At 37.4% G+C, this 26,300-nt stretch overlaps 1 long non-coding RNA gene across 1 annotated transcript; it reads left to right on the forward strand.

The window, feature by feature from the left end:
* Nucleotides 1-17,862: 17,862 nt before the first annotated feature.
* Nucleotides 17,863-21,487, forward strand: LOC107807705 (uncharacterized). The gene is made up of 4 exons (XR_001652948.2): nt 17,863-18,160; nt 18,573-18,640; nt 20,186-20,476; nt 21,311-21,487. It is a non-coding gene; the product is annotated as an uncharacterized LOC107807705 (long non-coding RNA).
* Nucleotides 21,488-26,300: the final 4,813 nt, after the last annotated feature.

Consider the following 26,300-nt stretch of genomic DNA (forward strand, 5'->3'; position numbering starts at 1 on the left):
ACAATCAGGAAAGAACATAGCCAACGCGCAATCAATCATGCAATACCCAAATACTCATCTCGCTCAAATTCCACTATAAAGCTCAAATAGAACCGCACCATATGTGCATATAACCAATGAATCAAAACTCCTCGTGGCATAGAAGAGTAACTCATAGATTTTCAGAATACGAATAAGCTCAACAACAACCAAATGGCACACCCCTCAGCAATAGCAGTATGGAGCCAACCAATCCGACTTGGTGTAGAATGCACATCCTAATTGGGCCTACCAATGGACCTCCAAATCAACTCTGGTCACCCACAAATAGATAAATAATCCTTCGAAAGTCCACAATGACTTAATTATAACACATACTATCACTTGTCTAGCTTTAGCCACACTTCACAGTCCACAACCATGCAATAATCTGCTCTTGAGAGCTCCCAGTCTCCAAATCCATAAAACACATGAATCACCATATCTGATCCTAACTCCACCGCCTGAATGTCTAACACATCTCTCATACACGATCATCCCGCGAGGAATACTTCTATAATTCTTCGGTGCCACAAAGCAAAATTTGAACACCAACAGTCGATCAACTAGGAGAGTGCCGCAATACCAATGAAGTATCCATAAATCAAAACACATCCCCTCTTCTGAAATGTATACTTTCATCAAGCCATACCAAATAGTAATGTTATTTACCTAGTTATCTGAAACTGTCTATGTTGCCTAAGGACTCATGACCTCCCCTTCAAAACTGAACCGTGATCTTACACATGAAAATCTCAATCCTACACAACACATTGATTATACTATGCCATCATACAAAAAATACGAGAACTTCGTAATCCATTCCGAGTCACAAGAAACTACTCACTCAATTAGCTAAGAACATTCCATTTGATTTCATCCGGAGAAAATCACTATACATAATATGCTCCTCACGCCAGTAGAAAATATACATCTTAAACCGTGGTAGAAACCATCGAGAACTCTCTGAAACCCATTTGCGCATAACCAAACGATCAGAACTGAATATCTCTAACTCAACCAAGCCACGCAGGCCACCAAAACACAAGAGTACCGCCACAAAACACCTGTAGAAACTCACTACCTCATAAGGACCAAAAGAGCCAATCGCATCCATTACCATGCCGGTCTAACCTACTACCAAGTTGTCCTATTTATCCTAGTTCCTTCGGAATTACCTTCAAATTGATACTTCTCCTTGCCATAATACCACAATCCTCAACCAAGACTCACCACATGAGACCCTAGCATAAACCACACCACCCTAAGGCTCAAAAGCCGCTGAATGCTCTCTTAATCACCATAAAAGTACCATAACCGAGATACCTACTCTGAAGTGACCGTCTGCGAATCTAAAGCCATTACCTTAGCCTTCCTGATACTAATATATAGAATCAATAATGATATAAAAATGCCACAAGTCCTGACATCCTCCATTAAAAATATCAGTTTCTAGCCAAATACACATCTTAAAAACTCCCAATTGCCACGCTAAAATCTTGGATTCATTTGAACCATTCTTGAGAGTCTTCCACTATACTCAAATCTCAATTAGACTAACCAAACAGACCGAACGACCGATGCCCCATTAGCACTCCAACACCCAAGAAAGTAATTCCACCTTAATCCAACCAAATAAATTCCTACTCCATACACATTACATCCTTTACCAATAACAACTCAAATCATTCCGTGATTCTTATATACTCATAAAGTTTACCTAGAATTTCCTTCACTCAAGTCATCCTCAATCTCACCCTCTGCAAAACATAACTCATTTACAAGTATACCTCAAACCGAAACCAATGCAACACATAACAGTGAAATCAACTTATCAATAGCGGACTCCTCCACTTGGCTCAAAGCCATAGATCAAAACACACCATAACTCCCAATGCCCATACTTTATTACACCCAAAATATCGTTGTGAGATTCAACTAAATCCTTCATAAGTTCATGCAACACAAACCATATAATACCTCAAATCATTTGCAAATCTCGTATTTATCCTCGTAACAGTCAAGCCCACTCTCATATGCGATCCAAACACAAATTGCAACACATATTTCACTGGTAAAAGAGAACTCCCAACAAACAATCATAGGGATCACACAAACCTCAGTATACCCGGCAGGATATAGCCCACATGCTTTGCCTCAAACCGACCTCTCTCTATACCCTTCCACGGTCATAAACATTACGCAATCACTTAATCTTCCTAAGTTTGAACTCATATCACGACATGAAATCTAGTTCATTCCTCAACTAATCAACATGAAAAGACCCTTCAACACACCCATAACTCGGGACTATACATTAAATCAAGATGGAAATCAAACAACAAATAGTTCTTTCTACACTCCAGGCAGACCCTTCTCGTCACATTCAACAATATGAACACATCTTGTAGTCACATCATACTCATCACATAGCCATCTAGCCATAAATTCTACGAATAGGGACACTGTCGGACATATAAATCCAAAAGTATGTGCTCACACAATCAACACCTCTATGCTCAAACCACAGTTAAAACCCGGCCTCAAGTCCTCCAGATTGGCCCATCATCAGCATACCAAAATTACATCTCGCACCTCTTCTATGGAATCACATGTCGTCGATGTACAACTGATACCGAGCGATCATATGCATATATGAATGCGTGAAAAGAATTCAAAGAGTTACGCTTCAAGCTGAATCAATGCCGAATGATAAGGAAAGAAATATGGGAAGTATATCCTAAATGTCTTGTAGCCTCTCGAAGATAGATATGGACGCCATCATATGGATCCGTAAGACTCTACTAGACACTTGCTCATGACTTGTAGAACCTATGAACCTAGAACTCTAATACCAATCTATCACGACCCAAAATCCACTAGTCGTGATGACACTTAACCCAACCCGCTAGGTAAGCCAACTAATCACTATCCAACCTCAATAATGTTAATAAGTCAATTAAACATAAATAAATTATCTAGATCTATTACATTTCCCAAGGACTGGTAGTGCAAATCACGAGCTTCTAAGATTAGAGTTTACAAAGCTGATATAAAGAAAACACATCTTCTGTTTTAAAAGTACATAAACAAAGTTTAATAGTCTAAGGCTACCATGAATAAGCAGCTACAGCAAGAACACGAGTATGCCTCCTTATCCAGCAACCATCGAACGTAGCAACATCAACAACCGGGATCTGAACACACTGTGTAGGAAGTGCAGTATGAGCACAACCGACCCCATGTACTCAAAAAGTAACAAACCTAACCTCAGGTTGAAAGCAGTAGCAAGCTGGTATATAGGTCGGGTCGAGCACAAATAACCAACAATAGTTCATACAGTGTACCGCAGATAAACAAAGAAATAGCTCAGAAATAAAGTGCTTAGTCTTTTCATAGTTTTCCGAAAATAGTTCCACTTTACAAGTATACCAATGAAAGCCCCAAATCTTCTACGACAATCGTTAAAGATATGAGTAAGTGTTGAAAACTGTAACTTTTTCCTGAAAATTCTTTCCACAATAGGTAAACATGTTTTATTCCCTTTTTTTTCAAATAACAAGTGTGAAATACCTCTCTATAACCACATATCGATGTATGTAAAAAGTCATGAATGACGTGATACCGTATAACATGAGGAAAAATGCATCTCTATGCATGGCATATGCATGCTAATGCCATGTATCTCAGAGATGAATCATGTACTCACACTCTCAAAGTACTCACCCTTACTACATCCCACTAAACTACTCGGTACTGTATATGGCCCCGGGAAATCCATCCCGGAATAGATACAACACTAACTATAAGTCGCCCAGTACCGAGGATAAAGGGTAATTCAACCCTATAGATAAATCCATCTCCAGGTATCAAGTACTTCGGAAAAATCCATGCCTAAGGAAATCCATCTCTCAATAATATATAAATTCTCAACCACCTGGTACCGTATATGGCCCATGCGACCCAGGGAAATTCATCATGGAACATACTCAACAATGACTAGACGTCACATGATACCGAGGAAAAAGGGAAATCCATCCCTATGGAGAATTCCATCTCCATATATCAATACTTCGGACAAATCCATGTTCAGGAATTTCCATCCCTCAATAATATCATCCGCGGTCACTGGGGGTGTGTAGACTCTGGAGGGGCTCCTTCAGCCCAAGCACTATAACAAGTCAACCAAGGCATAATCAATAATTTGATGCGGCATGCAGCCCGATCCCATAATTGTCACTCATAATTAGGCTCTCGGCCTCACTCAGTCATCAATCTCTCTAGTCTCACCCACGGGCTCACAATGTCATAAAAACTGACCTGGAACAATGATATGATGTATCAATAAGTAATAACTGAGACTGAGATATGATATGAATGCATGAATGTGGTACGAAATATCAACGAATTCAATGAGATGACAGCAAGAAACGACCACTATGTGTCCCAACATTATCAGCATAAAGCATAAATATGATATCTAGCATGATGTACAACTCATTTATCTTATCACATGGTGAAAACACAGATATCAATAAAATAGGGCCGCTATTTAGAGCCCTGAAAACAACAGTCACAACTCACAAGGTGCACGCCCACACGCCATTCACCTAGCATGTGCGTCACCTCAACACCAATCACATACCACATAATTCGGGGTTTTATACCCTTAGCACTAAGTTTAGAAGAGTTACTTATCTTAAACAAGCCAATTCCAACACCGAGCAAGCCAAGCAATGCTCCAAAAATCAAATTACGCGCGTTCCGACCTCTGAATGGCTCGAAACTAATCAAAAATAACTCAAATACAACAAACAATGCTAAAGGAACCAATCCTAATCAAAAAAGGTCAAATCTTTAATCAAAAGCCCAAAATCGGCCAAATAGCCCAACCCAGGCTCGCATCTCAGAACCCGACAAAACTCACAAAATCCTCCACTCAATTCAAATTCAACCATACTAGTTTCACTTAAATCCGACTCCGAATCGGTGTTCAAAACTCAAAAATTCATATTATGAAACTTTAGGCCAAAACCCCCACTTTCTTCTTTAAAATTCATCAACCAAAAGCTAAAATTGAAGATAGATTCATGAAATATAACCAAAACCAAGTACAGAACACTTACCCCAATTCATATGCTAAAAATCGCCCCGAAAAATTGTCCAATTCTGAGCTCCCAACTCAAAATATGTTAAATGTACAAAACCCTCGTTTTAACACTGTTCTGCCTTGTTTCTTGTGCCAAAAGATCTCAAAACTCACTTTGATACCTCCAATAGATTCCTTGTGAAATTCTAGTCAAGTTAGTCTCTTGAATCACTCCATTTGACCTTATATTGAAGGAGATATGTTGGTTTCGATATTTGAAAATAGTGTAGATTTTTAAATATGCAGCAGTGGTAATTTCGTAGTTAATCTGAAAAATCTGGCAACCCAATTCTTAGTAATATGACCATAAAATTCTCATACGATGTCCAAATTTGATGATTCTTTTTGCTATGGCTCTGTAATTATGATACGGATCTAATGCTTTAATAAAAATAGAAATAGAAGTTCATTTGTTCAATATGGTACCATTTATGGTTGAAGAAATAATGTCGAAACATAAGAAAAACTAGCGCAACACCACCAAAACCTATCCGAAGCTCACTTGAGCCCCTCGAGATCACATATAAACATACCAAAAAGTTCCATATCATAATATGGACCTACTTGAGGCCTCAAAACGCACATAACAATATCAAAACGACGAAATTCACCTCAAATCAACCTTAATGAACTTTCGAACTTTCGACTTCCAAAAACTCACGACGAAACATATCAAATCAACTCGGAATGAACCCAAATTTTGCACACAAGTCCTAATACATCATACAGAGCTACTCGTACCCCCAAAATATCGAGCGAAGTGCAAATGTTCAAAACGGCCGGTCAGGTCGTTATAATTACTCTCCAGACCCCACATGTGGGATTATACTGGGTTTGTTGTTATTGTTGTTAGAGATCATGTCGACAAGTTCTTTGTAGTTTACATAGCTCAAGCTTGTCTCTCAATATTACCTTGGTCAACATATATGCATAATTTTCACTCGTGACATCCATATGTTTTGTTCCTGCATGATACATTAAGTTCTTGCTCAAGTCTATTGCACTTTGACTGCACAATAGATAACAACTCCTTTTGATGCATTTCAAGTTCTTGAAGAAACCGCTTGAACTATATGGTTTGCTTGCTAGCTTCTGTATCAGTAATATACTTTGTTTCAGTGTTGAAAGTGCAACACATTTATACAATTTAGACTACTATGATATAACTCCCCCTAAAAACTTAATTAGATATCTAATAGTAGGTTTTCTATTATTAGGATCACCAACCATATCAGGAACTATATAGCCTTTCAAGACTGGATCTGATGTCCTAAAACACAAGCATTCGTCCGAGTTTCTTTTAGATACCTCAATATATATCGACTTTACAACTTCTTAATGTTCTTTCTCAGGATTATCAAGAAACCCGCTATAATATCGATATTATAAGTAATATTAGGTCTGGTACATACCATTGCATACATCAAATACCCGACGGCAGAGGAATATGGAGCTTTAGCCATGCTTTCTTTATCTTCCTTTGGTTTAGAACATATTATTTTCTTTAAATTCATATGACCAAGAATAGGTGTGATATTTAGTTTGGTATTCATCATGTTGGAGCATTTAAGCACACGTTAAATGTACCTCTTTTATGACAACAACCTTTTATTTGTCCTATCTCGAACAAATCTATTTTTAAAATTTATCGTGCCGAATCCAAGTCTTTCATTTCAAATGACTTGGATAAATATTCATTCAACTTAGCAATCGACATATTATCTTATTCTACAATCAGCATGTCATCTACATATAACAACAAGATGATAAAGTTATTGTTAGAAAAGTTCTTATAGTATACACATGGATCTGAAAAAGTCTTTGTATATGTTTGATTTTTCATGAATGAGTCAAACTTCTTGTACCACTATCTTGGCACTTGTTTCAACCTGTAAAGACTCTTTTTCAATTTGCACATCATATGTTTCTTCAACTTTACTTCAACACCTTTTGGCTGCTCTAGATAATTCAATTGTTTATGGCTTAAAATATAAATTCAATCGCATAGCCTATCAAAACAAAGATATACACCAAATTCAACCAAAGTCACGACCTTATTACGAGAATTGGCAAATGCAAGGACGTCCATAAACTGCTAAATACATACCCCGATGGATACTCTTTTGTAATATTAAGCGTTTTGAGGGCACTTTGATATTTAAATTTAAAATAGGAGATGTGGGAAGAGATGGCAGTAAGAGCAAACTAACTGCAAATTAAGGGCCACATAGTGTTGATCGAAGTTTAATTGCTATCAATTGTTGAAAATTCTTAATGTTAGTTTGACTGCCCGTATGTATTACTAAAGAACTAGGTTCTTTACCGTATTCTTTAAGTGTAAAGTAAACAAGGAATAAAATGAACACAATAATTTTTACGTGAAAAATCACCCGTCTTAAAAGGTGCAAAAATCACGACCTACCACGTAGGATTTTCAGGTCCAACTCCACTAGAACACTGAGCCAAAATGTATCAATTACAAGACTATAATTAAATACTCTCCAGTATTACTACCACTCCTTTTTGATTCACAAGTTACTATAACTTGTAAAGCAAAATACTTACTCCAACTCACTGATTATTTATGACACTTGATTACAACTCAGTTACCTACAACACATTTACTCGACTGACTCAGGAAGAATACAAGACCAGTACTTAGCACAAGTGAACAACTTATGACTTCTTAGTTGATGTGTAAAAGGATAGTTAGAAATCCAAAGTCAATCCTATTTAAAACACAACTTGAGATCTTTTAGGAGTCTTATTCATAGTCAGCTTCCTCTTTGATAGGACTCCTGCTATTCAAAGGATTCACGATTTTGGACTTTAGTCTCTAACTGAAGTATCTATATCTTCTTGAGAAACGACCCTTATCACTTATAGTAGCCATCTTCCACCAAACTCGGACCGGGTTAACTTTGAGATAAAGTTACTATATATTAAAGACGTACAAGTATCACTCAGGAGAAGCTGATTCTTCTTTCGAGGAACTGGTTCTTTAGAACAGTTAAGCAACTACATTGAGGACTTGGTTCTTTGAACATTTAGTCATACTTTGTTAATCATCAAAACTTCAATACTCAAAAAATTCCCCCTTTTTGATGATGACAAACTTTGTACACAACAGAACCAGATAATCACGTCAAAGAATCCGATAATCACAACAAGAATTATTGACAAACATGTATGTTCACAACATCTTCCAACCTTATCATCAAAGAACCAGATAATCACAACAAGCACTATTGACAGATATGTACATCTTCCAACCTTATTTTTACCGATTTTGTCATCATCAAAAACATATCAAAAAATGTTAGACATTAAGCACATATAGTATAAGATTCAAGGCCAAACAAGCGACAACACAAGCTTAAGAAAGGGCAAATGAACTAGGCTGATGAACCAATATAGTACAAAGCAATAAAGCAGAGCAATATGAGTCATTAAGTAGTGCCAAAAGAATCCCAAGGCCTTGTCTTCATCATTAGAACAAAATAAACTAAGCATACTGCAAACTACTCAAGCTAAGACAAATGGAACAAAAGATAAGACAACACTAGAATAGAAAAAGAACTAAGGACACTTGGAAGGAACAGGTTCAAGGATGAGAAGCGGGAGAGGTCAAAGCTTTCTCAAAGATGACAATCTGTTGAAAATGGGCCTCCCTATCTCTCCTGAGCTCTTCCCTGAGTTGCTTTGTTTTCTTTCTCAGCTCATTACTGTCATCACGAAGCTTGGCATTTTCTTCAACAACGAACTCCAACCTCTTATTGAGTTCTGCAACCCTACTGCTCCTAGGAAGAATAGCAGATCATGTGGGTCCTCTAGCCTTGACCTCCTCATAGTCACACTGCTTGAGGGTAACAACAACCAAAACATCATTGTAGGTTCCAAACTTAAGCTCGAGTAAGGAAATGTTAAGCTTGTCAAACAATTCAGTCACCATGAAACCATATGACAAAGCATGTTTGAGTTTGGAAGTATCTGCAGCTCTTCCCATGTGCTAAATCATCGGGCTAGGAAGATTAATAGATCTAACAGTGTCAAGCATCTCCATCACAGCCATGTCCAGTAGAGTAGCTTCATGCCTTCTCTTAGACCTCTGAAGAATGCAGGAGTTGACAAAATGAAATAATAACTTGTGGAAGGGAGTCATATCAATCTTGTACACTTTCTGGGAGCATCTAGTTCGAACTTTTGGGAGAACGTCCTGGTGACCACAATGCCAGTGTCAATATCATTGTCTATGGCTGGCCACTTCTTTTTCAAGTAATTGTCAAATCCCAATGATGAGGTATTCAGAAGCATCCCCAGCTCCTCAGCATCAAACTCCATGTCAAAGTCCTCTACCTTACTCTTGACTACCTTCCAATCAAATGTGAAATTTGCATAGAACTCCACCACAATAGGAACACATACCGGAGGGGGGGGGGGAATATTTGACAAACATGTGCTTACACCCCTGTAGCTCAAGTTTTTCAACCTATTGAGCCATCCCATTCTAATCACTGTTCACAAGATTCTTCCCATGCACTTTTCTATTCCTGAATTATGTGAGTCGATCAACTACAACTGGCACATTCTGTCTTGTCTTACCCCTAACGGCCCTTGCAGAAGAGGTAGCAGGTTTGGTAACTTTGGCACCCCTTTTCTTTGATGTAGTAGACTTTGCTAGCAAGGCAAAGTCAGATTCATCTTCTTCATCCACCTCAACAATAGGTTCAACAATTAAAACCTTCTTTTTTGGCTTCTTTACACTTCTGGACTTCTTAATGATTTATGCATCATCAATCTTTCTTTTACTCCTTGTGAGAGGATTTCTAGCAGGAAGAACCACTCCTTTCCTTGTTGAAACTACCGACTTTGTAGCTTTCAGAGTGGTTTTCCTGGACTTCTTTCATACCTCAGATAGTGGCATATCATCTTCATCACTACTAACTTCTTCATCTTCAGTGAAAGGAGTTAACAAAGACCTAGGGTCTTGAGCCCTTATCTCTTCACTAATTTCTTCTGAAGGGGCTATGACAGTGTTTCCAATTGTCATAGAACCTTCAGATTCCTCGCTCATATTCCCCTCTTCTTCCTCACCCTCGTCATCACCTCCTTCACTCTTTCTCACTTTTTCTTGATCCTCGCCCTCACTATTAGAAACCTCCTCTTCTTTACTCTGATTTTCTTCTTTTGCAGAATCATTAGCCTGTTTACCTGTCTTATCCTCTATATCACTCTCCTTGTCATCTCCAGATGCTTCCTCATTCTCACTCTTTTCTTCTTCATTGGCTATGTTTTGAGCATCATGTTCCTCATGACTGTTCACAACTCCTTCTTCTTTTTCACCTTCATCTTCTTTCTTGTCCTTATTCCAAATAAAATCAATGTCATCATAAGCCTCCTTTTGCACCGGTTCTGTACGTTTTCCCCCCTCAACCACAGGCTCCACAGCCATTGGATCTACCTTATTTCCCAGATCCCTGCACCCTTTTCTAAAGTAAATTTCTCTATGAGTGGCTTCTCACTCGTGGGTGGAAGAATATCTAGGGGTGCAACATCTATAGCAGACTCCAAAACATCTAATTTAGAAGTAGGATGTTGCACCTTATCAGTAGTGACTGGCACTGATTCCCTTGAACCACAGATTCCTTAGCTATAGTGTCACCCTATGTAGCAGCATCAGACACTTTCTTGATGGATTTTCTTGGAGTCACTTTGACCTTTGTTTTAGAGTTATTCTTCGCAGGAATCTCAAGTGCCTAGGTAGTTGTTTTTAAAGGAGGGATTATTGTGGAGGTAGGAATGATAGGAAAACATGAACAATAGGAACAAAGGATGATATAGTGGAGGATATTGAAGGATAAGGAACAAGTGTCATTATGGGTTCTCTTGAAGGCTTGGCCTCTTTCTTCGATTTGGGCTTCAAGATTTTGGGTTTTGCTTTAGCCTTGGTTGATGATTTAGCTTTAGAGGGTGTTTGACTGGCTTTAGGCATGATGATTAGATGGGAGACTCGAAGAAGAGAAGGAGAGGGTTAGTGCTTTATAATTACTTTCAATTCTTGCTTAGGATGTAAGAGAAATAATGAGGTTAGAGAAGCTGGTCATAAGAGCCTTTTAAAGGCATTACCCCCGATTTGATTAGAAGAGAGAAAGTGACCGAATTTGAGTTCTAACGGGACTTTTACAACAATTACTTTGACTTTTAAGATTTTTGAAGTAATTGATCTCTAATTGCACAAGGATTCCCCCTTACGCTTTGAGTAGAAGATGATTAGAAGTGATGAAAATGGAATTAAAAGTCTGAGTGTAGCAATATACGGTCCTAGTGACTTAAGATAGTATGGCACGTACCCGAGTCAAAGAACCAACTCTTTAGTAACTCCTCATTCATTTCTGCAATAAAGCTTTAGCACTTCATATTAGTATCATGCAATACAGTTATCAGCCAGATTTTCTAAGCAAGTGTGAGCTTAATACAAGCACAAAGCTAAATCAAACACATTGTACTTAATTATATACATCTTATTATGCCTTTTCTAGCCAATCATTGGGATTCAACTTAGTGGGAGGAGTTGACTAGACCTAGTTCTTGTCTCTTCCTTTTAAAGTGATCCCTACTCAGAGCTTCAGTAAAATTATTAGCAATTTGATCTTCTGTTTTACAAAAGTTAATTGAGATATTCCCCTTTTCAACATTGTCTCTGAGAAAGTGATGTCTAATGTCAATGTGCTTGGTTCTCTTGTGCTGACATAGATTTTTAGCAATGTCTATCGCATTGGTGTTATCACTGAAAATAGGAACACAATCAATAAATATACCATAGTCCCTTAGATATTGTCTTATCCATAGTAACTGAGCACAACAGGCTGTTGCTGCCACATATTAAGCCTCAACTGTAGATAAGGCCACTGAGTTTTGCTTCTTGGTTCCCCAAGACACCAGACAAGTACCTGGAACATGAGTTATTCCTGAAGTACTTTTCCTGTCAACTTGAAAACCTGCATAGTCAGCATCAGCATAACCAACTAGATCAAAGTTGTACCCTCTGAGATACCATAGACATAGGTCAAGAGTACCCTTGAGATATCTTAGTATCCTTTTGATAGCCTTCAGGTGAGATTCCTTGGGATTTTCCTGAAATCTTGCACATAATCTCACACTAAACATTATATCAGGCCTGCTTGATATGAGGTACAATAGTGACCCAATCATTCTTCTATATAGTTTCTCTTCCACACTTTTCCCTTCTAAGTTCAATGGGTGTGTCAATAGACTTAGAGGAATCCATGTTGAACTTCTTCAGCAGTTCTTTGATATATTTCTATTGATGTATCATGGTTCAGTAGGTGTTTGCTTGATTTGCAGCCTCAAAAAGAAGTTCAATTCACCTATCATGCTCATTTTGAACTCATTTCCCATCATCTCAGCAAATTCCTTGCACATTGCTTCATTGGTAGCCCCAAAATAATTCCATCCACATATACTTGCACAACATAATATTCTTCCCTCTGCTCCTAGAAATAGAGTGTTTTCCACCTTTCCTCTTACAAAGTTGTTGGCTAAGAAGAATTTTGAGAGCTTTTCATACCAAACTCTTGGAGCCCGTTTCAGTTCATAAAGAGCTTTATCCAGTTTGAACACATATTCAGGAAATTTTTTACTTTCAAATCCAAGTGGTTGTTTGACAAACACTTTCTGGGTAATCATTCAAAAAGGCACTCTTTACATCCATCTGATATAAAGTGAACTCCATGTGGCAGCAAAGGCTATCAGCATTCTTATAACCTCCATTCTAGCTACATGTGCAAATGTCTCATCATAGTCAATGCCCTGCTCTTGATCGTATCCCTGAACCACCAGTCTAGCCTTATTCCTTGTGATATTTTCTTGTTCATCCAACTTGTTTCTAAACACACATATGGTAGCTATGATAGTTCTGTTTTTGGGTTTCTATACTATGTGCCAGACCTTTCTTCCCTCAAACTGATTTATCTCCTCTTGTATGGCTATGAACCAGGTTAGATCATTTAGAGCTTCTTTGATGGTCTTAGGTTCAACCTGTGAGAGGAATGTTGTGAGTGCATATAGATTTCTTAGAGAAGACCTGGTTTGCACCCCTGCATTTGGATTAGAGATGATATTCTCAAGAGGATGTGAGCTTTGATGCTTCCATGGTCTGATCCGTATACCCAAATAAGATTCACCCAAGGAGTAACCCAATGGAGCAGATTCAGTAGGTGTGGCTTCATTAGTCTGGTGAGTAGTTAGAGTAGTTCATTCTTCTTCTTGTTCCTTATGATCACTGTCAGTTTCCTTGTAGTTTTCAGATCTATCTTCATCAGATTCCTTTGTATCTCCATCACGAGTGAACCCTATGTCATAATCTTCATCATGCAGACTTTTCTAAACAAAGTTTTTAGAATTATCAAAAATAACATTAATATATTCTTCCACGCATAGAGTTCTTTTATTAAAAACCTTATAGGCCTTACTATGTGGAGAGTAACCCAAGAAAATTCCCTCATCATTTCTGTCATAACTTACCTAGATCTTCTTTTCCATTATTATACACAAAATATTTGCACCCAAAGGCTCTCAATTGAGTGATGTTGGGTTTTCTTCCTTGAAGTAACTCATAGAGAGTTTTTTCAACAATGGGTTTGACCATACTATCTATTTAGCAGGTAGCAAACAGTATTGATTGCCTCAACCCAGAAATTCTTAGGCAGTCCAATGACAATCAACATGGTCCTTCCCATGTCTTCTAAGGATCTATTCTTTCTTTGTACAACTCCATTTAGTTGTCGAGTTCTAGGTGCAGAGAAATTATGGTCAATTCCATGTGAGTAACAAAACTCAAGGATTTTTGAATTTTCAAATTTAGTTCCATGGTCAGTTCTTATACTTAAAACGTTACATCCTAGATTTTGTTGAATCATTCTAACAAATACACAGAAAACATCAAGGTTTCATCTTTGGATCCCAAAAACAAAGTCCAGGTATACCTAGAAAAGTCATCAACAATCACAAACACATACCTCTTACCTCATATGCTCCTTATTCTCATTGGTCCACATAGGTCCATATGAAGGAGTTGCAGAGGTTTAGAGATACTTACTAATTTTTTAGATTTAAAGGATGACCTAACATATTTTCCTCTAACACAAGCATCACATACCTTGTCAGAAGTGAACTCAACTTTAGGTAGCCCAAGGACCAAGTCCTCTGCTGCTAACTTGTTGATTTAAGAGAGACCGGCATGTCCTGGTCTGCTATTCCATAGCAGTAGATCATCTTCCACTACACTCAAGCATGTGTGCTCACTCTAGGGAAGTGACAAAATCGATATCCTGTAGACATTTTTATGTATCTTACCCTTTAACACAATTTCATCAGTATCAAGCTTTGTGACAGTGCAAAATTTTTGAATTAAATTTTACCTCATTTCCTTTGTCGCACATTTTAGAGATGCTAAGAAGATTGTTTTTAAGACCTAACACATAATACACATATTTTATAGCATGATAGAGTGACTTGCCAACCTTGCCAATACCTGTTATCTAGTCCATTTTCCCATTTCCAAATGACATACTCCCTTCTTGGAAAGCTGTCAGTGAGAGGAAGTGTTTCTTTTCTCCAATCATATGTCTTGAGCATCCACTGTCTAGATACCAGTCCTGATTGTTCCTCTCACCTTATCCTGAACCAAAATTCATAAGTTAGTTTTGGGAACCCAGACAAGCTTGGGTCCTTTTTTGTTTGAGAAAGGATGAATCAGACCCCTTCTTGCTCAGAAGGCGTGAGGATTAGAAACTATTTTCTTGTTAACCTTGATCCACTTAGTATGGACAGGAGGATTAACCTTTGGCTCCTCTTCCTTCTTCACCTTTTTGGCAATACCAAAGATTTTTCTAAATTGAGCATAATTAATGCAGGACAAATGTCTCTAAAGTGTCCTACTCCTTCACAATGGGTGCACATGTTATTATCAGAAGTTCCTACATACTTTGGGTCAAAATCAGGGATAGATTTTCTGTAGCCGATTCCAAATTTGTTAGAGCTACAATTTTCATTCAGCCAATTCAAGGCATCAGAAGATTTATGCCATTTGCTTAGTCTAGAGAGTTCATAATTGGTCTTTTCTAGGTTTTCATGCAGGACTTTATTTTTACATTCAGCATCATAAAGATTATCATTTGCAATTTTTAATTCTTTTTCAAGTTTATCCTGTAGATCACTCATTTTCCTTTGCCATGTATATCAAGAGACTTTTCATTCTCAGAAGTAAGAGCAAGAACCTGGTTCTTAAGATCTTTGACATGTTTCTCTAAACTAGCTTTGTCAGACTCATGTTCTTTGATATTAAGTTTGACACAAGAAATGTTGTTTATTAGCTGATCATTTTCAGTACTCATTTTATCCATTTCATTCATTAAGGTCACAACTATGGCCATCAATTTTCTTTGACATAGCATGAATATTTTCATTCAAGTTAGATAGACTTACCTGGTTTTCTTCATCTTCAGCTTTTGAATCACTCATGACCATCATTCCTATCACTTCTTCCTCTGTTTTGGATTCTTCAATCACTATCAATGCTACTTCAATTTTTTTATTTCCAAAGTCAGTTTCTAAAGTCCTCAATATATCATGAACAGAGATGCAAGAGAACACTCTGAGGAAAGTGTTTCTAGATAGGCTCCTGTAGAGAAAGTCCTTTCCTTCAACATTTTCTGAACTAGCTAACGATCTTCCTCATCGTATTCCTCTTCTCTTTTGTTACACCTGTTTCCTTCACTGTCCTATTTGTTTGGGAGAATTGGTACATGACACCCATAGGTCAAATTTAGTATCCTGAAGAAATGTTTCCATACGTAGCTTCCATTCATCATAGTGGTGTTCATCAAACAAAGGGGGTTTTTCAATGTGCATTTCAAGATGTACTAGGGGTTTTGTCTTCACAGCTTGGTATTCATCAGTCACATCATAGAGACTTATTGCCTCATCCTCATTTTCTTCCTCTTGATCACTTCCACTGTCCTCGTATGCTGCCAAGAATATCTACTTCATTGCTTCAGTAAATCCTTTGCCTAGGATTTTTCCTTTGTTGGAACCCTTTTCTCTTATCTTCTCCCGTTTCTTTTTTTTTAGCTCGTTCTTTCCTCTGCTCAATTTTCTACTTTGGCAGACCTTGGCCATGTGATCTAGCTTGCAACACTTGTAGCACCCATCATAGTTAGCTTTGTCGATCTACTTGGGCTTATTAATGGTCTGTCTCTTAGATGCATTTTTGAATTCTTCATGAACCTCTTGAACTTGGTAAACATTGCTAGATCAGGATCATCATAGTCAGATTCATCATCCTCAGAGACTTTATGAACCAAGGCCTTATCCTTCTTTGGTTCTTCCTTGCGCATTTTTATCTTTCTCATTTCAAGAGTTTTAAGTTTCCAACCAATTCATCAAGTGAGATTTTGACCAATCCTTGGCTTCCTGAATTGTAGTGACTTTTGATTCCCATGAAGCTGGAAAGATTCTTAGAATTTTTCTAACCAACTCTTCTGAGTTAAACACCCTTCCAAGTGATTTCAGTTCATTGGTTATTATAGTGAACCTAGTCATCATATCCTGGATGGGCTCAGACTCTTTCATGGAGAAAAGCTCATAGTTTCTCAATCCTTGATCTCTTTAATTGGTTTGTTTCTTCATGAACAGTTTGGAGTGCATCCCATATTTGCTTCGCATTAGAGCACACAAAAATTCTATTGTACTCATCAGGACCAAGTCCATAGATAATGATTTTCTTAGCATTTGTATTCTTCTCCATTATTCTGAAATCTGCTGCAACAAATTCGGAAGGGTCCTTATGAACTGTTTCATTTTTTACATTTTTTTTTGTAGGAATCAAAGTACCTTGGTTCACTATGGTCCATAGCTCATAGTCTTCAGCTGTCAGGAAGTTTTTCATTCTTGCTTTCCACCAACCGTAATATTTTCTAGTGAATAGGGGTGGCTTGGTAGTTGATTGTCCTTTATTAATTCCGAGTGGAACACTCATCTTACTTCTTTGATCTCTTTAGATGTTAACCATGTAAATGAGAGAACCTGCTTTGATACCAATTGTTAGTTTGAGTGCCCGTATGAATTACTAAAGAACTGGGTTCCTTACCGTGTTCATTAAGCGTAAAGTAAATAATTAATAAAATGAACACAACGATTTTTACGTAAAAAATCACCCGGCTCAAAAGGTGCAAAACCACAACCTACCACGTAAGATTTTCAGCTCCAACTCCACTAGAACACTGACCCAAAATATATTAATTATAGGACTGTAATTAAATACTCTTCAGTACTCCTACCACTCCTATTTGATTCACAAGCTACTCTAACTTGTAAAGTAAAATACTCACTCCAACTCACTAATTGTTTATGATACTTGATTACAACTCAATTACCTAAAACACATTCACTGACTCAGGAAGAATACAAGACCAGTACTCAACATAAGCGAACAACTTATGACTCTTCTATTGATGTGTAAAAGGATAATTCAGAAATTCAAAGTCGATCCTATTTAAAACACAACTTGAGATCTCATCACAAAAATTGGAAATTATTGTGGCGGTTATATTACGATTGTTCCAAATAATCGCCACAAAATCTAATAAAATGGCGTTTTAGCAGTCGCTGGATTAGAAGTTTTTTTATAACGGCGATTATTTCATATTGCGCCGGTTAGAACCACCAAAATGTTTTAATCACAACATTTTAATTATTCCCTCAACAGGTTTTAGTATTTCCCCCCTTACAATTTGAGACCCTCTCCAGAATATTCCAAGTCTCTCGTATCTTTTCCCCCAATAGGCAACGAACTCCTAATTTTTCAACTTCAGATTCTTCTATTTCTCCCAATTACTTTCTCCGGCTAGAAGAATCGAGATTCAAAACACAAAAAGTACATAAAATTCGTGTAGCAACTTCAATAATCTTCAGGTAATGATGCATATTTAGTAACAAAAGTTCTTTTCTCTTTATTAGGGTTCATGCATGTTTGGAAGTGTAGCGATTTTCCCCAATTCTGTTCTATTTTTTTTTGTTCAGTCCGATAATCTATGATTTATTCAGTTAATTGAATATATAACATCAAAATAGTAATCTATTACTAGAAAAATGGGCAACAGAACGAAAATTACTATTATTAGAAAACATTATTGTTCTAATGGTTTCAGTACTTCTTTCTTTTATTTTTAGTTCATTTTTTTGTTATTTTCTGTTCAATTTGTTTGGTGTTTCTTCAAAGATTTTGCTACTTTATTTTATATTTCGATGGCATGCACTTAATTTTGATATTTTAAGTTGTTGTTCTTGCTAATATTAACCTCAATATTATATATGGGCTTGATAGGAAGCCGAGGGATCAAAAACTGCTGGTGAAGCTATTGGGATCAACGTCGATAGTAAAATATTTGATAGGTATAGCTTGTTTTAGTTTAATTTTGTACTTTTTTTTTGAAGGTAGATTGACTATTTCTTAGTGTTGAGTTACCTCTTATCAGTGTAAATTAGTCACAGACCAAAATTAATTTTTGTTATCTTATGAAATGATGTTATTTCACAGGTTATATTTTTCACATATAAGCTTTTGAACTAACTTTTCTGTTTTGATATTGTGATGTTATCTTATGTTTTCCTTTCTAGCCATGTCAATTGATAAATCTTGGATTAGCAAACCATGAAACACACCTGAATATGTAGATGGTCTAAGACAATTTTTCGATTTTGCTTTTGAGCACGGGTCAGTTGATGGGCGTGTAATTAAGTGCCCTTGTCCAAAATGTGATTTTAACAAGTGGCAAAGAAGAGATGTAGTTGAAGGGCACCTGATTCTTAAACCTTTTCCGAAAAACTATAAATTTGGTATTGGTATGGTGAAGAATCAAATGCAGCAGTGCAACAGACTCAGAGCACCCATGTCATAGAAGATACTTTACAGCCCCAAGATCCAATGAAAATTATGATTACTGATACGTTTGGGTTCACCAGGAATAATAGCAATGAGCATGGCGTGTCTTCTAATCATATAAATAGAGAAGAATTATTTGATGTCAAGTCTTTTTGGATTCATAAGGACATCTCAAAAATAAGAAAGTTTTTTTTGCTGATGTTTTACTGCTTAATTTGGAATATGCTCATTCATTTTATAGCATATAAAAAAAAGCAGTTGATGGGGAGTGGCAACAGGTCACTTTTGTTAGCCAGTAGAATCGAAGTTAAACCTTTTATTTTAAGTTTTTACTCTCTTTATTTGGTTTTACTTGATCCTTTTGTTTGTATTTGGTATATCTGACGATCAATCTGCTAAAGCTAAGGGAGTTGCAAAAAGTTAGTTATATAACTTTTTTAGATTTGGCCAGTGCTATGTGTCCTTTGTTATATTGCTTTCTGAATACACTCCATAGCCGTGAATTGTAGGACATCTGTTCTTTTTTCTTTTTTTTTGCTTTGATCCCTCAAGTGAAATAACACAAATAATAGTAATCAGTAAGTTATAAGACATTGAAAGCAAGTTGCCCAGCCCACTTAGATATTTCTCAGCAAAATATCCCTACCCCAATCCAACCAATATCCATGATCAGATTTTTATGAGACAAATCAAAACAGAAAAGACCCCATATTGTAGTATAGCTAGCTAAACTTTCACAATTTTGATTACTTATTCAATTTTCCACAAATAAAAAGTATGGAAGATGAGGATGTTTCAGAAAGCTTCAATGAGTGGCAGCAAATCCCATCTCCATATTCAACTACTGGCGAAGATCAGTTAACAACAGAAATGATGTAGATGTCACCACAGAAGACTTACCAATTAACAATGATCCTCAATTGTTTCAAGAACCCTTTAACTCAGCAGTTTATGCTGCAGAAACTACTTTGTCACTGCCTTATAGTGATGATAATAATGAGAAAGCTAAATGACATTTGATATATTGCTTAATTTATGTTCGTCAAATTTTATAGGAAAGAATTGAAGAAATTCGAAGGCAAAGAGCAAAAAGTCTTGATGAACCTTAACCAAATGATGCACTTGGCATAGGCTTGGGTGTATTTTCAACTCTATCATTCAAATAGACATCTGCGAGAAACCATCATTGTTATGTGGGTTCATCTAGTACTACCGCTCCAACTCCAGAGTAGAAGCAAGAGATGACAGATGTGAAATCAAAATTAAATGCACTAATTAGCTTATATGAAAGGAACATAGGAAATATCCCTGAGGAGTTTGCTCACTTATTTTTCACTCCTCCACAGGTATAAGTTCCCTTTCTACATTAAAATTTTAGTTATTTGCTTTTCTTATGGTTCTTTTTTGATATAAAGTGGTTTCTCTCTTGGTTTTATTTGAAGAATCGAGAAAATAATGTTATGTTCTAATTGTTTTGAGCATTTGATTCATTCAAAAACTTATATAGCAGTATATAGGTCCTATGGTCCATGGGAAGGTGTATGTCTTTCCCTTGAGACTATTAGTAACTTGTTTTGTTCTGTGGATTCGGTCTTTGATGAGTTATAATACATCCGATATTTTCATTCAGCTTCTATTTTTTAATATTTTTATTATGTGCAAATTGCTCTAGCAAGTTGGTAACTATTGGTCTAGCCAGTTATAAGTGAAGATTGATTCAACAACTACTTGTTAAATTGCCTTTCTGTAAGCATGTGTAGAGAGAGTTCTTGCTTTATGTCAACTAATTGAAAACAGTGAAGGCTTGTGTATGGAAGGAGTTTGTGAATATTGATCAGTTTGTGAAGAATAACATTAAATCGCATTAATGTACTGTTTGTTGGTTAGAGTGCTGCTGCTTGAGCTCTCCAGCATTTCTGTACCTTGTTCTTCATAATCCTCTGTGTCTTTCAACAAGAGATTATTCTGCAGAATCCTCAATAGGGTCCACTTGGGAAGATTGCAATTGCTCTGATAAGCATATTGAGTGTAATACGAAATGCAAGACTAGAAGAATTTTAAGTCCAAAGTCTTTTTCCACATGTATAGCTGCATAACTCTTTCAACACTTAGAAGTTCTCACTACTTCAGCACACCAATTATAATTTTAGTTATTTGCTTATTGACTGTATTTTTTTCAGGCACCAGATTTAGAAAGTGGTGCATCATCAACGATTGAACCAAGAAGATCTTTAGATAAAAAAAGCAATGATGATCGTCCAAGTGTGAATTATTGATTTTTTGTAGGATCCACTATTAATCTTTTGGATATTACTGTTGAAATACAATTAATAGTTTGATGATTTAATTTTGGTATACTTGTGTTTTATATAATGAATATTTTTCTTATTTAATCTTCTATATTGGTTTAAGTTGATTATGAAGTGTTATAGAAGTTTCAACGCATTGCATTCAATAAATAAGATTGTATATGTAAAATAAATAAATTATGGATGGATACTGGGGTTACTATAGCAGTTTTCTAATGCAACCATGGCGGCTTAAAGCCGCCACAATAAGAAAAACAAAAAGGCGCATTAACCACAATAATGTAACGATCCGACTGGTTGTTTTGAGCTCTAGCACGTCGTTCAGTTGTTTGAGGCCTTGAATAGATTCACTTCATGTATTATGACATGTACGTATTTTTAGAATTAAATTTCGGGAAGTTCGGAGTTGATTTGGATGAAAAATACTAAATACAGAAGCATTAAGTTGGAAGAGTTGACTAAGGTTTGACTTTTGAGTAAACAACCTCGGAATCGGAATTTGAAGGTTCCAATAGGTTCGTATGATGATTTCGGACTTGGACGTATGTTCGGGTTGAGTATCGGGTCGCTTGGGAGCATTTCAGCGCTTATTGTGAAAAGTTGAAATTTTGGACTTGTACGTAAAGTTTGCCGTCATTTTGGATATTTTGATATGTTTGAGTTCGTATTGTGATTTGTGACTTGTATGTATATTTTGGCGTCATTTCGGAATATTTTGATATGATTCGGAAGCGTTCGGCGAAGTTTGGAAGTTTAAAAGTTTAAAGAAGGATTTTGATCGTCGATTCTTAATTTTGGTGTTGTTTGGTGTGATTTAAGGATTTGAGCAGGTTCGTTTTGTGTTTTGGGACTGGTTGATATGATTGGACGAGGGCCGTGGGCCTCAGGTGTGATTCAGAGTGGTTTAAGACCATTTTCCCTATTTTGCAACTGCTGGTGCAGGTGTTTGGTGTTGTTCTTCGCGAACGTGAAAGGTCTCACGCGTTCGCGAAGAAGAATCTTTGGGCTGAGGATTTTTGTTCTATGCGAACATGACACAGGGGTCGCAAACGTGGAAGAGGACTGAAGCATGCCTATACGAATGCAACACAGTGGCCGCGAACGTGAAGAAGGAAGGGAGTTGGGGGCCTAGGAGTGTGAGGGCAGTAATTTTGGCCTTCGCAATCGCGAGTGGGATTATGCGATCGCGAAGAGAAGCATGCCTGGGCAGAATGGATTAAATGCGGGTCTTAGTCCATTTCTCTCTCATTTTTCATTTGGTTGGGCGATTTTTGGAGCTTTTGGTGGGAAGATTTTTATCATCTATGTCAAGGTATGTAATTGTCTCATATTGTGAGTTAAATACAAGGTTTATATATGGATTTGAACATGGAAATTAGTAGAAATTTGGGATTTTGGTAAAAGACTTATAATTTGGAATTTCAGAATTTTGACCACGAGATTGGACATGGAATTAGCAATAAATCATATACTTGAGTTCCCAATATTATGGGTAAAGTTTATCTTCAAAAACTTTCGGAATTCGGGCACATGGGCCTGAGGGTTGACTTTATTGACTTTTCGAGTGGAGTTGGAAATTGTTATGAATTGATTAATTATGAGTATTAGAGTACAATTTTATTGGTTTGCACCTTGTTTGACTAGTTTTGGAGTGATGAGCGTCTGTTTGAGGTGATAGAGTGGCATTAGAGCCGGTTATGGAACTTCGGACCAGGTAAGTCTCCTGTCTAACCCTATGAGGGGGAAAACTACCCCTAGGTGATTTATTTTATATGTGCTACTTGATGCGGGGGTTATGTACGCACGAGAAGATGAGAGTCCCTGTACGTAGCTAGATTCATGTTATGTCCGGGTAGACGTAGGTTCCCGCCATGCTATAACTCTACTATTTGAGTTTCCTAAATCCTTTATTTTACGTGATGACTTGAGGCTAGACTTGCGTAGAGTGATAGACTTGCTATTGTAGTGATTTGATGTGCTACTTGATTTTGCCATAAATGTGCTTCCCTTACGAATTCCTCCGGGGTAGCAGGTTTTCATCGAAAAGCTTCCTTAAAGTTCATAACTCACATGTTTATTCGTGGGAAGGGTCAAGGACCCGTTAAAGCTTTTTATTCTAATAGGATCGGGCCGTTTGCCTCGGCAGTATAATAGATACATCTAGGATTCATGTTGTTCGACCCTCGACAGTGCACACATTATGATAGGATCGGGTCATTCACCACGACAGGATTATGTACCACTCTCATGGGAGCGAGCCGTTCGCCTCGACAGTAAAATAGATGTATCTACGGTTCGTGAAATTCTACCCTTGATGGTGCACACATATTATGATGGGATCGAGTCGTACGCCTCGACATTTCTATAAATACTTCTATGGAAATCGTGCGTAATATTTGACAAGAAGACAGCGAATCTGTAAGTTTTTTCTTGATTTGAATTATGGAGACCTATCTGGGGAGGTCCTTTATATAATTACTCCGGTTGAGGAGGTAACTGCTAATTGAGAGCTTGAGTTTATTGTTGAGAGGAGGAGCGTACCACATATTTATATTTTTTTATTTCATTTATTTACTCTACCTCACATCTGTTTACTTTCTACTGTATTTGATTTATTAGACCACTAGTAAGTGTCGATGTTGACCCCTCGTCACTACTTTCTCCAGGTTAGGCTAGATACTTACTAGGTACACATTGATTTACGTACTCATGCTACACTTATTGTGCATGTATATACATTTCTGCTGGTCTTTTGGGCGCAGAGCCGTGGCTATTGCGGGGACACTATTTCTCATGTCTAACTTGTATTCCACACAGATATTGTATTTTATTATATTTCCTAGTTGATACTCATGCACTTGTGACACTGAGTTTTGGGGTTTTCTACTGGATATTTAGTATGGTAGTTCACATAATTATTATCATTTCACCCTGTAAATTCTATTTCACTATATTTAATTAATGTTAATTATGATTTCAAAAGTAATAAAATGAGTAATTAAGCTGATAAATCACAGTTGGCTTGCCTGACGGTGGCGTTAGGTTCCATCACAACCTATAGTGGATTTTGGGTCATGACAACTTGGTATCAGATGGTTAGGTTCACTTAGGTCTCAGGAGTCATGAGCAAGTCTTGTAGAGTCTTGCGGATCGGTACGAAGATGTTTGTACTTATTTTCGAGAGGCTACAGGGCTGTTAGGAGCATTTCCCTTTTTGATTCCTCGTCGTGCAATTTGATTATGTTGAGGCTTACGCCTTCATTTCCTCTCTATTCATTCTTATATGATGTGGAGTGCTTACTGTCAATTGAGCGTCGAAGAGTTGTAGTTGTACTGCATACGTGGTGCAGGATGTTTTTCCCTGCGTATTCAGGCAGGCTATCATCATCGCCTTGTGAAAGGATGTTCTGTCATTCCAGCTCAATATATGTACTTCCTATGGTTTTGAGGCTATGCACAGATTGCTGTGATGTTCAAGCGTTGTTGTCGCACAATGTTAGTGTTATAGTAGGGTTCTTATTTATGTGTCGAGGCAGTGAATAACTTGAAAGAAGGATTTCTCAGTGCATGATTTAGAGGTTCGGCATTTAATTCCAGCGGAGGGAAGGCAATCGGACTATAGATGTTCAGGTTTTAGTTGATGGAGTAACGAGACTTGATGTTTTCGAGTGTGATGGAATTCTCTTTGTGATGTGGTGTCATTGTCCTTATTTGAACGCATTAAGGTTCATCGGTGTTATGGTCTTCTTTGAATTGCCCCGGGGGAAAGGTGTGGTGAAATAGTGCTTGAGAAACAGTTGTCAGAGATGGCGGCGTGTAGTGATTTTGGAATCAAATCGGTGTTTCTAAATGTCGATGGCTCGAGAAAGATGATCATCGATGAGGCTTAGAACTGGAAGCAATTTATTCGTTATGGTGCTACAGAGATGGGTGTTGATTTGAGGTAGCAATTGGGTAGCGAATGATGAGGAATGACATGATGGATAATGACTAAGCCTAACTGGGATGGTGGCTACTCTACCGAGGAAGATTGAATATGACAAAGAGGAGTTACTTGAAGTGAAGAGGGGTGTGAAAAATGATTGTCGATTTTGGATGCACATGACTTCGAGTTTGGAATGTATCGTCGGATTTTCAGTTGATGTCAATGGGGAAGGAACAAACTGGTACAGATGGTGGGTGAGCATGGGCTCAAAAAGGTTTACTGATTTTGTGATGGTTGTACCCAATGCGGCGTCGTTGGTAGATGTCTGTATGGAAATTTCCATAGGGGGCTTTCTCTTGTAAGTAGGTCAGCGATTGCATAATTTCTGATGAAGCTTCTACGTGGAGTTCTACTTACTACCTAACGGGAATTCGAGTAGGCAATTATGGCTGATAATTTGGGATGTTTTATGTAGAGTTTAACAAAAGATTTTGGGAAATTTGGCGGCTGACGGAGCGAGATCATGGTGATAGAGAAGGAGGAATCCTTGTGGGTTCTACATTATGTGATGGTAGCTTAAAGCTAAGTGGGGTAACCCCCCCATCTATGATTGGATTGCGTAGTTGTCTGCTTGTGCGGTTTCGGGTTATCAGTGCATTGGTGGATTATTTATGACTAAGAAAAAGAAAACATTAGGGATAATTCGAGCAAAGAACTTGATGAATGTGTGATATGTTTCGCCTAACCATTTAGGTGCAGGTTTTGGTAAGGGTCAGAGTTTATTCTTCTGTTGGATGTGACATACAAGGAAAAGACTTCATCTGATTGCTTCTATGAGGGGGTGATCATGTACTAGCAGAATGTTGGAGTTTTGTTATATTCGGGACCAGTTTAAAGCAGGTGACCCTCAACAACGGTCCTAGTGGGTTCAAGAAT

Source organism: Nicotiana tabacum, chromosome 6 (assembly GCF_000715075.1).
Source record: "Nicotiana tabacum cultivar K326 chromosome 6, ASM71507v2, whole genome shotgun sequence".
NCBI lineage: Eukaryota > Viridiplantae > Streptophyta > Magnoliopsida > Solanales > Solanaceae > Nicotiana > Nicotiana tabacum.